Consider the following 11425-nt stretch of genomic DNA (forward strand, 5'->3'; position numbering starts at 1 on the left):
CCAATGTAAACAAAACCAGACAGCCACCTGCTCTTAATAGCATTGTTTTTATTTAATCCTATCTACGTACACCCAATTAGCTCATTAACAGCTGCTGAAGGAGGGGATGTTGAACTGATGTGCCTCATGTTGCTGCGGTAACCCACAGGTCAGAGGTCACCATTGACCCAATCAGCAGCCTCAGTTTAAATAGCGTCCCAGATTAATGATAGGTTAATGGTCTGATCTAGATTAATGATTGGCTAATGGTCTGTCTTGAAATGAGAGGCACGCCTACCGGCGTATTGGAAGATCAATGGCCCTGATCGAACGGATACAGCATGACCTCAAAAAAGGGGACTGGAAGGAAAAGGGAGAGAGACAGAGATTATAGATTTTGACAGGAGAGGAGGGAGAGGAGGAGGAAGTGATGACCAAAGGGGACTGGGGGAGAAGGAGGAGGAAGAGAGGCAGAGGTGATGGAGAGGGAAGAGGAGCATAGGTGGTAAAGATGGAAATGGGGGGGATTGATGGGAGGAGAAAAGATTGAGAGTGAGGAGAGGAGAGAGAGGAGGAGCAGATGTGGAGGTGAGGGGAAGAGAAGTGTATGCCGTTATGACGGGAGAAGAGGAAAGAGAAGAGCAAGGCTGAGGAATGAGAGGCGATACGAGCGGCTGCTTCAGCTGCAACCTCTTCAAAGAATCGAGGGTATTACACATACAAGAGAAAGATATGTTATTGAAGAAGAAGAAAACAACAGAGGGAGGACAAAAAAGGGAGAAAATTGCATTGAGTGAAAGATTCAAGGTGAGATTTAAGAGTGAATCTTTGAAAGAGCCATCATAGTTGTTGTTGCACCAAAAAAGCAATTCCTTTTAATTTATTTTTTTTGCTATCACATTTTGCACTGCCAGAACGGGATATCAGGCAGCCGTACAGTATGCTGCAAAGGACTTTCTAAAAGGCGTCAGAGTTAGGGTGTTAATTCTAATTCCAGCTCTTGATGAAAATACAGTTTAATCACACAAATGGTGAAGATTACCTCCGCCATTTGAATTGAGCTCAGTGGAGGAAGTTCCCACTTCATGTTTTTCCACCATCTTATCTGAGCTAGTTTCCCCACGGGCCTCTCATGGGACATTTTAGGGACTAAATGAACATTTATAAGGGGACTGAAGGGGAGGGATTTTTAAGTTTTGTTTCTGCTGAAGGGAGAGTAGCCTGAATTTTTGGGAGAGCCGTTTTATTTCAGCCTTCCCTTGTGAAATGTACTGTACTAAAAAGAAATCAAATAATTACATCATACTGTACAGTATACCCCTCATTACAATCTAGTATCTATTAGCAATCTAGATAATACAACCAATATATCAGATTTCTTTTGACTCTAGGGATGCAACGAATCCAGATTTTTGGGGTTCGGCCGAATACCGAATCCACTGGTTAAGATTCTGCCGAATCCGAAACCGAATACCGAATCCTACTCCCATCCTCAGTCCTTAACACAGTACACATTAATGAAGTAAACAACGTCCACAGCAGTGTATTTTTTAATTTTATTTTATTTTAATTGTAAAAAAAAGAATATACATATAGAGTATATATACATATAGAGTATATATACATATATATATATATATATACTAAAAACTTGTGTTAACCAGACAATTATACAGTGTTTATATATATATATATATATATATATATGTTTATATATATATATATATATATATATATATATATATATATATAAACACTGTATAATTGTCTGGTTAACACAAGTTTTTAGTTGTGACTGTCCTTCCTTTGCCGTACCTGAAGTTGCTGCATTTTGGCTGCTGTCTGTAGATTCCTTCATGCACAACTCGTTTTCTTTCGGATGTTTCATACGCAAATGTTTTAACAGCGGCGATGTTGTATATTGTTTAGGGTCCTTGTCACCACGAGACAAATCGCCATTGCAAATTGAACATGTAGCTCGACTTGAATCGCCTTCTTTTGACTGAAAGTACTGCCACACAACACTTTTTCTTCTCACGAGTTCCATTTTCACTTTCTCACAGCCTACTGCATTGAACAGTCCGCCTACACAAAAACCTTCCCGTAATCAATGGCGGTGTCATTACGTCGACCAGCGTAGTGCAAGCGTAGGGTTCGGTTCGGTGGAAAAAAATTCTAAGGTTCAGCAGAAACCGAACCCCGTCAAAAAGCCCAATATCCGTCCGAATCCGAAGCCGAATCCTGGATTCGGTGCATCCCTGTTTAAAACACAATACATGCGGATGCTATTAGTTAGTAGTGATTGAGAGTTATTTCTGGCAAGGAACATGTAATTGTTTCACTATACATCTTCACTGTGTCAGAGAGTTGCAGATGATATATAGAAGTTAAAAGTAAATATAGTTTGCTGCCTGTAATTCAAGTTTAGCATCACACATTGCCAGCTACTACTACTACTGATCAGTGATTCTAAAGTGAAATTAAAGATGACAACGCATGTTTGCAGTTTGGAACATTACTAATATGATCAGTTCTCTTGAACACACACTTAATCGTTCATTCTTCCACAGTTAGTTCCACACGTAGAGACTTGTGTACATATGTTACTTCTTGTAAAACTAAACCAGCTGTGTGTCAAACAGGAGCTTGCTGGTGGTGCGAGCGCCTCGCACACAGCTGCCTCCCTTTCTCCTTCAGAATCAGTGAGCAGTGGATATGAGACTTTTTCCAACTGTAATACACTTGTGTTTTATTTTTTGTGTTGTGATCTCTGGCTCAGCTGTCTGACGGAAACAACACATTTTCCTTCAGTCCCTTGGGAAAATACATGCCATTGTCTCCGAGAAACTTTGTGACTTAAGATTTTTTTGTATTTTTACATAAAAGTCAGTGAAACCAAAACGTAAAAACATACATTAAAATGTTTTTTTTCCAGCACTGCCTTTGTCTTTATTAGGCTACTTTTTTGTTTTCCTTTCTTGGCTGCCAGTCTGTCTGTCCTTCCACTTTCGATTTCTTTATCTAACTTCCTGTTTGCCTGTCTTTGCTCTGCAGCCTTCCTCCTGTCTTCCTGCATGCAGGCTCATCTGATTTCACATGCCATGTCCTGCCGCCTGGTTGGAACACATATAAGTCTGCACTCTCTTTTGTCCCTGTCTGAATATCCATGTGACCCCTTGTCAGATTGCATATTCATCGACATTCTTTGGTTGTCTGATTTTCCGACCATTTCCTTCACCTGTCTCTCTTCTTTCCCTGTCAACATTGCGTAACTGTCTGCTGCTCTGTCGCTCTGCCTCCCTGCCCGCCTGTCTCTCAGTTAGTCTGCTTTCCGTATAGTGATGCTGCAGACTCTCTGACCCTTACACCTGCCAACCGAATTCCTCCATGGTTCAGTTCCCTCTCCAGCAGCGGGGCTTATTGGCAGATGAAACCTGAAGCCTCACACACACATAGAGAAATCAAGGTTAGAGCACCTATTAGACACACACCTGATCACATGGGCCTAAATGCACCAACACGCAGCACAGCCATGCATACAGGTACATTGATTTACTTGAACAAATAGAGGCCGCTGTGTTGTGAGAGGCTGACACAGGCATCTGAAGATAGGAAAAGCTTTATAATTAATAACACTTTATAATTAATGGTCGATGAATTATCATGAATTCATGCATGACTTCATGCATGAAAAATCATGCTTTCATTCATGTAGTACTTCATTTACTACCAGTAATGTACAAGGATTCATAGTATCTCATTCATGACTTAATGCAGGAACAATACGTTAATTAATGCATCAATCACGGTATTTCAATCATCATGATTTCTGATTTATTAACGATGTTCATGTATTCTTCATAGGTATATCTGTAGTTAAAGTGACAGGCTAAAGAAACTGAATCATAGTGTTGTGACCTTGATTAACTACAGTAAACCTTACTTCTTCATTACTTCAGCATTGTTTGTGGCCCTTCAAGTAAAGGGCTGACCTGCTTCATCTTTAACATTGATAAATAAGATATGATTAATGGTGGCATATGCCCCAATCTCTGTGACCCCTCAAATACAATAAAAATGTCAAGACATTTCTGTTGTTCAGACACTTAGAAGTTAGTAAAAAGTAAAATTCATAAATATCCTACTTGGGTGAGCATTGTCCTCAGGCATTACTGTTTAAGTGCCGTATGTTGTGAATAAAGCAACTATAAAAATGCATCTGCAGTATACTGTATTTGTGTCAATGTAGTGACCTCAGTATCATTTTGCCAACCCACCCCTTTAATTCTTAATACATTTATGTTATGCCACCATTAATCATATCTATGTCAAGACAAGTCAAGTTTATTTATATAGCACATTTCATACCTGTGGCAATACAATGTGCTTCACACAAAACAAAAGCAACGGCCAGTACATGATCATAAAAACAGTTAAAGATAAAAGCATAAAATAAAATAAAGAAAAGAATATTAAAAATCCTCGGTCTACCACAATAAGTAATAATGCTTCAGTGAAGCATTAGCAGAAGGCATCTGTAGTTGGGTTGTTTTTGATGCCTTCTGGAAGTTGGTTCCAGAGGTGAGCCGCATAATGGCTAAGTGCTGCTTCACCCTGATTGGTGCGGGCAGTGGGTTTTTCTAAAAGATGTTTCTGCTCTGATCTGAGAGACCTGAGTGGTACATACTGCAGAAACATGTCCGATATATACTTTGGCCCTATTTCATTAAGTGACTTGAAAACAAGCAGCAATGCTTTAAAGTCAATCCTGTAATTTACTGGGAGCCAGTGCAGGGATTTCAAAACAGGGTTTATGTGCTCAGTTCTTTTTGTTTTTGTAAGAACTCTGACTGCTGCGTTTTGTATCATTTGAAGCTGTTTAAGGGTCTTTTTTGGAAGGCCAGTGAACAGCCCATTGCAATAATCAACCCTACTGGAAATAAAAGCATGAATCAGTTTCTCTAAGTCATCTTTTGACATAAAACCCCTAAGTTTGGTAATGTTTTTGAGATGGTAAAATGCTGATTTAGTAATTGCTTTCATGTGGCTGTTAAAAGTTAGATCGCTGTCTATGAGGACGCCAAGATTTCTAACAGTATCCTTTGTTTTAAGTCCTTTTTTGTTGAGAATGGTGGCAATCCTATCTCTTTCCTCCTTTTTACCAAAAATTATTGCTTCAGTTTTGTCTTTGTTTAGCTGGAGGAAGTTCTGAGACACCCAGTGATTAATTTGCTCAATACAATGACAAAGAGAATCAAGAGGGCCATAATCATTAGGTGTCAAAGCTAGGTATATTTGGGTGTCGTCAGCATATGTATCAATGTTAAAGATGGACCAGGTTCAGCACTTTATTTGAAGGGCCACAGACATTATGAAGTTATTAATAAGTCATGTTTAGTTAACAATGATAACAACAATTCAATGTTTTTAAGAATATAAGAAACCTGCTAGGACTGGTCAGTTTTTTTGAAGAAGACATGAACATCATTAATAAATCAGAAGACATAATTATTCAGATACCTTAATTGATGCATTCATTAACGTATTGTTCCTGCATTAAGTCATAAATGAGAAACTATTAATCCTTGTACGTTACTGATAGTTCATGAAGTACTACATGAATGAATGAATGCATGCTTTTTCATGATAATTCATGTACCATTAATTATAAAGTGTTACCGAAAAGCTTGTAATCAAAAAGGTAAATTTACATTATTTACACATTTAAAGAATTACAAATTATATGGAACGCTGTGTGATTTGGACAGAGGTACAAATGGATCATAATTAGTGTGTCTGACTTTGCACCTTCGGCATAAATGAACAACAATCTGTCCTTGTCAAATGACTGACACGCATAACTGTTTGTTTTACCTTGGTTTGGCGTTGAAGCCTTGATAAAGTCGAGCCAGCATGAGCAAATGCCTGATTTTAAATATTTAATCCCACAGCCTCGAACTGCTGCCATAACTTTTTAAGTGACTTTTTTCTTTGTAAAGTTTTTTTTTTCCCTCACCAAATATCACTGTTGTTCAGAGGAGTTTTCTTTTTATTTACAGGTATCTCATCAAAAAGGAATTTTCTTTTCTTCTACATGTGTCTCGTCACAAGTGTCTTGCAATGCATCATACACACAAACACACACTGTGTTTTTTGCCATTTTCTTCCCTCTTGAGTCTTAAGTGAAGGGATTTAGTCAAGCGAGTCAGTTGGTGTCCAAATGCAAAACAAAGAAGGATTTCTGTTCTCAGAAAAATCCATGATTAGGCATGCGTTGAGTGATGAAGTACTGTATGTTCAGTGTGAATCAGACTTTTATAATACACACCAATAAACAATTTCAAGACTTGGATTTTTTACCCTTTCACTTGCAAACAACGTTCTCAGAAAACAAACAAGAAAATAGAATGAAATAAAGAAATGAAAGACTGATACGCTTGCAGTCAATCAGTCCCCCGCGGCGTGACATAACATTTTACAGCACTGCTCTGTCAAGGTCAAGTGTTTGAACCAAAAAACATGAAATAAAGTACTAGCTAATCCATATGTTTTATTATTATTATTATTATTATTATTATTATTATTATTATTCATTCTCTAGAGCTTAATCTGGTATGGTGTGCTACTTTTACCGATGAAGTGATCTTTTTTTTTTTTCACACATCAAGTAGTCTCGCTTTGCCAGACCATCCACACGCAGCGGAGCGGAGGAGAGTCTTGCTAGGTCACACAGCAGTCTGGGATGGGAGAAAAACATGCTCTGGTTTATTGGTATTTCTTTAGACCAATCACAATCGTCATGGGCGGCGCTAAGCTCCACACGGAGCCCCTGTAAAATAGTTGTGCGAGAGAAAACTCAGATTGGACAGATAGTCTAGCTAGCTCTCTGGATTTACCCTGCAGAGATCTGAGAAGCAGTTAACCATAGTCCTCATGAAATCCACTGGAGTTTAAAATTCCAACACGAAGAAAGCGGAAGGAAACGGACATCGGCGAAAATACATGCATCTGGCGGAATTTCCTGCGGCACCGGAGCAATCCCGGAAGTGGAACGTCAAGGATATAGACTACACATCAAGTAACTAAGGAGTTCATTCAACATGTTAGAATGCACAGAGTGTATTACACCTCATGCAGCACCTGTCATGAATAAAAACCTGAGTGAAAGCGGTTCTCTAAGGGGAGAACAATTTACATTCAGATCTTAAATAATAGCTTTTTATGCATGGGGGCAATAGTCCTTCACTCCAAAGACTTATTTTATCTCACAGACAGGCACTTTCTGTCAATCCCCCTTTGGACCATTGCCCCCGATTACAAAACCCAGATTCGGCAGAGGAAATCAATACCCTTGTTTCAGCCATCCACCCAAAGGACAGCACGGTGCCATGCAGACCAGGAGTCATGGAGTGCTGAGTCCTGTTGGGTTATCTCCTCTGCCTGGTCTTATTTTTTTTATTCCCCCTACATTTTCCATTGCCTATACCTTAACCCTCTTCCCCATTTTTCCCAATTTTCATCTGCGTATTTTAGAACCTGTCATTTAGTCTATTGAAAACAGCACTAACGGAACAAAGACATGCGAGGCATGACGAATACAACAGCCAAAATATCGGAAACTGAACATTGCCTCAGAAACTCATGTCGCAACTGATATGAAATTTAAAATTCAATGAATAGTTAATTTGACAGAAAATGGCAACAAATCCCTGTTTGGCCATGATCCCTAAATTGAGAGACCACAAATATTCCCAGGTATGATAAGATAATTCTCAAGTGAGAAAAAAACAGTGAGCAGATATAAATGGTATTTTCAGCACCTTTTCAAAAACATCCCTTTTAGCAGGCAGACGTTTGAGGGAAGCTAAAAGATAGCTGGAAGTGGTTTAAATCTCTCTGATTGGATGATGATAAGGGGCACTTCTCAGATTGTTGCAGAATCAAAGTGGTAGATTCAGGAAAGAGAGAAATGAGCCCAGTTATTCATTTCCTCACATCCATTTACTCCGCAAGGATGTTAGAGTGCCTGAGTGGAGTCAAAGATTGTCTGTGAAAGTAGAATGAAGTCCTGGCAGGGCATTTCTGCTGCGACCCATTTCTTGCCCCCTATCCCTAAAGTCTGCCCTTTCTGATTTTGCCACACCTTAGATACAAAACTTTGCTTAATCAAGGAGCTGCACAATGCACTTTGTACTTAAACTGGAATTATGCTTCTCTAGGCTGTATGTAGGCGAACGTGCAAGGGCTCAGACGTGGCATGTCGACATGGCTGTATGTTATATAGAAGAATGTATGCTTCAATTCATTTTTTTTTTTACTCTGTAGTTCTATTATCACACACACGCACGCACGCACGCGCGCACACACACACACACACACACACACACACACACACACACACACACACACACACACACACACACACACCCCTGTATACATGCATTAATGTATGGAGAGATGCCAGTGTGAGGGACCGCCTCATATGCCTCAGATAATGCGCAGGAGGCTAACTGGCACCTTTCCAGCAGCTACCATGCTCTGGCAACATTTGTATGTTTATTTAAAATTTAAAAAGGATGCCCATTTTACTTTTTCATGGCATCAGTATCAACATTTTGCTGCACAGATCCAAAAGATGAGTGAAAACATTTTTTTATTGCAGCAACAAGTGACTGTTTCAGAGTAAGAACCTGTTTTGTGACCTTAAGATTCCCCTTATGCCACGGTTAATCTGCCATGTTTTAACAACTTGGAAAAACAATTTTGACTTGATTCAAGTAAAGCGTTCAAAATCTGCAGTCTCATCCGAAAATGCCACGTCGTGATCCATACTGTGTTAGGTAATTGCTTCTGCAAACATCAGCAATACATAATCAATACCTCTCAGTCATCTCAGTAAGATGCTTATTACACCAGCTCATGTGCATTTTAATTTTTCCGGCAGGTGCCACCAGCAGAGACAAGATAATACTAATATTGACACAGACCAGAAGCCATCATCCCTGCAATGCTAATCTCATGCTGACGTTAGCTTCATGCCAATCGCTAGCATGTCACTATCTATTAGAAAAAGGGCAAAGCTTTCTATAGGAACAGAATACTAATATTGGCAACAAAACATAATATGATGACCAAATTGGTAACACACTGTAATGCTACAGTATATGGTAAGAGAACATTTGGGTCATGCCTGTCTGAGAAATTGTCTAACCTAATCTCACTTTTGCACAATGTGTTATGTTATAGAACATTGTTATAAAGGTTGCATAAATGCAATGAAATATTTTAAAAGTAAAATGTATGTAAATGTTCTTGCACACCACTAAGGCTTAGTGAGGGATTCATAAGACCAAAAACTTTGTGGACTGAGAAGCAAAGCAAAAAATCCCACACACTGTTGATCACTTGAATTAACGTTATTATATTTCACTAGACCTGTATCTGGTAAAAAAAACTTTGTATAATTTAGTGGTGTGCGATACTACAAAAATTGGTATCGATCTGATACCGAGTAAATACAGGGCTAGTATCGCTGATACCGATACGGTACCGATACGTTTAATAATTAAGGTGGATGCATCAACAAATTGCTAAATCTGAATGAATTTTCGTGACCTTTAAGTGGTTTTGTGATTTTTCCTTTGGTTAAAGTTAAAACCCAGGATATGCTTGTATACATTTGTTGTGTTAACACTGTATCTTACAGCCTTTTTACAAATTATACAGCTTGCCGTTCATTTTTGGGATGAAAATATAGCCACACAGCGCTCCTCTTCCTCTCTGCCATTCGTCTGCTCCGTCTCTGTCCTGCTCCAAAACTTTGAAGAATTCCAGCACTTGAATGTTCATACATTTTGTATATAATAAGATGCAGGACTGGGAATCCTATGTGTAGCAATGGAAGGAGATAAACATCATTATTTTGCAAAGTAGATGAATGGAGAGGGAAATAAGGCCTATCAGAGCACGGTGTACCCCAGACGTGATGTTACCTAGCAAAGATGATGGATTGCGTGTCATGACAGATGGTTGTACTGGAGAGATGGGATGTGAGCCAGCACCGTGCTCAGCTTGAAATGTACAAGCATACTGTTAAACATGAGGAACACTGAAAATATCATAAAGTAATTATGTGTTTTAATTCATGTTGAAATTGTTTTGGTGCCCCTATATAATATTCATGACCACAAAGCAACCATGTACGCCAAGACAGAAGTAATGGTCATTGCAAAATAAACTGCCTCAATATATCAGGACAGTTAGAGCCGTTTTTTTAAGGCAAATGTGAAAGCAAAGAATAACTATTGAAAAGAATAACCTACTATTCTTAAAAAGATTTTTTTTTTCTTCTAAGAAGTATGCTTGGGAGTCCTCTGACAGATATGGGAAGGTCAGTACATCATTGGCAATACGCAGAAGGGTCAAACCTGTCTGAAAGTGTCAGAATGCAGATCACAACACTGATGGGTTTGGGCACATTATGGCTGAAAGGTGTATACGGGCATAGGGCTGGATCATGGCCTAGAGATATGCAGGTGTCAATCCCCTTGCAGTACTGCCAGAGGAGGGGCTCTACGAAGCGAATGACACATGAGATTTAAGAACGGTTGAAGCTGACTCCAGCTGCAGCATTCTGTAAGTATTTTGAAATATATTTAATGTCACTTCCATCCCTCTGAGAGATGGGGCCTCAACATTATATGATAACATAGGTGTCACCATGTGCCATATCATGCTCATTTTCAGGTTCATACTCTACTACTTTTGGTTTGGTTTCTACTAGAACATGTTTACATGTTTTAATGTTCATAAAACATTTTTTTTTTTATACTGTCTGTCTGAATATACCTGTGTTCACCCTCTGTCTGAAACGCTCCATTTTAATTCCTGTCTCTTTAAGGCCCCCTCTCCAAAAAGCCCAGTCTGCTTTGATTGGTCAGCGTTTCCGGGTCATCTGCATCTGAGCTCTCAGAGTCTCCGGGGAATGACAGTAACGGCACTGTAGCGTCACTTTTTACCTAAATATAGTATAGTTGTGACCAAGGTTATTATAGTTTTGCATTTTTCATTAGTTTTTATTTTTATTTCGTTTTTACTTTTTGTTTTTAAATTCAGTTTAGTTTGAATTAGTTTTTAAAGTGGGTTTGCTAGTTTAGTTTAGTTTTAATTTTTTGAAAATGCTTAGTCATTAGTTTTTATTTTTATTTCGTTTTGACTTTTTGTTTTTAAATTCAGTTTAGTTTTAATTGGTTTTTAAAGTGGGTTTGCTAGTTTAGTTTAGTTTTTATTTTTTGAAAATGCTTAGTTTTAGTCTTTTTTGTAATATTGATTAATTGTTGGGGGCAAGATTCAAAAAGGTCAGAAAAAAAGTATTGTGTAATAACAACAAAAACATCATACAGTTTTAGAAATATGTATTCACACAGTATTCAACAATAACACAGGT

This window comes from Sander lucioperca, chromosome 1 (assembly GCF_008315115.2).
Source record: "Sander lucioperca isolate FBNREF2018 chromosome 1, SLUC_FBN_1.2, whole genome shotgun sequence".
NCBI lineage: Eukaryota > Metazoa > Chordata > Actinopteri > Perciformes > Percidae > Sander > Sander lucioperca.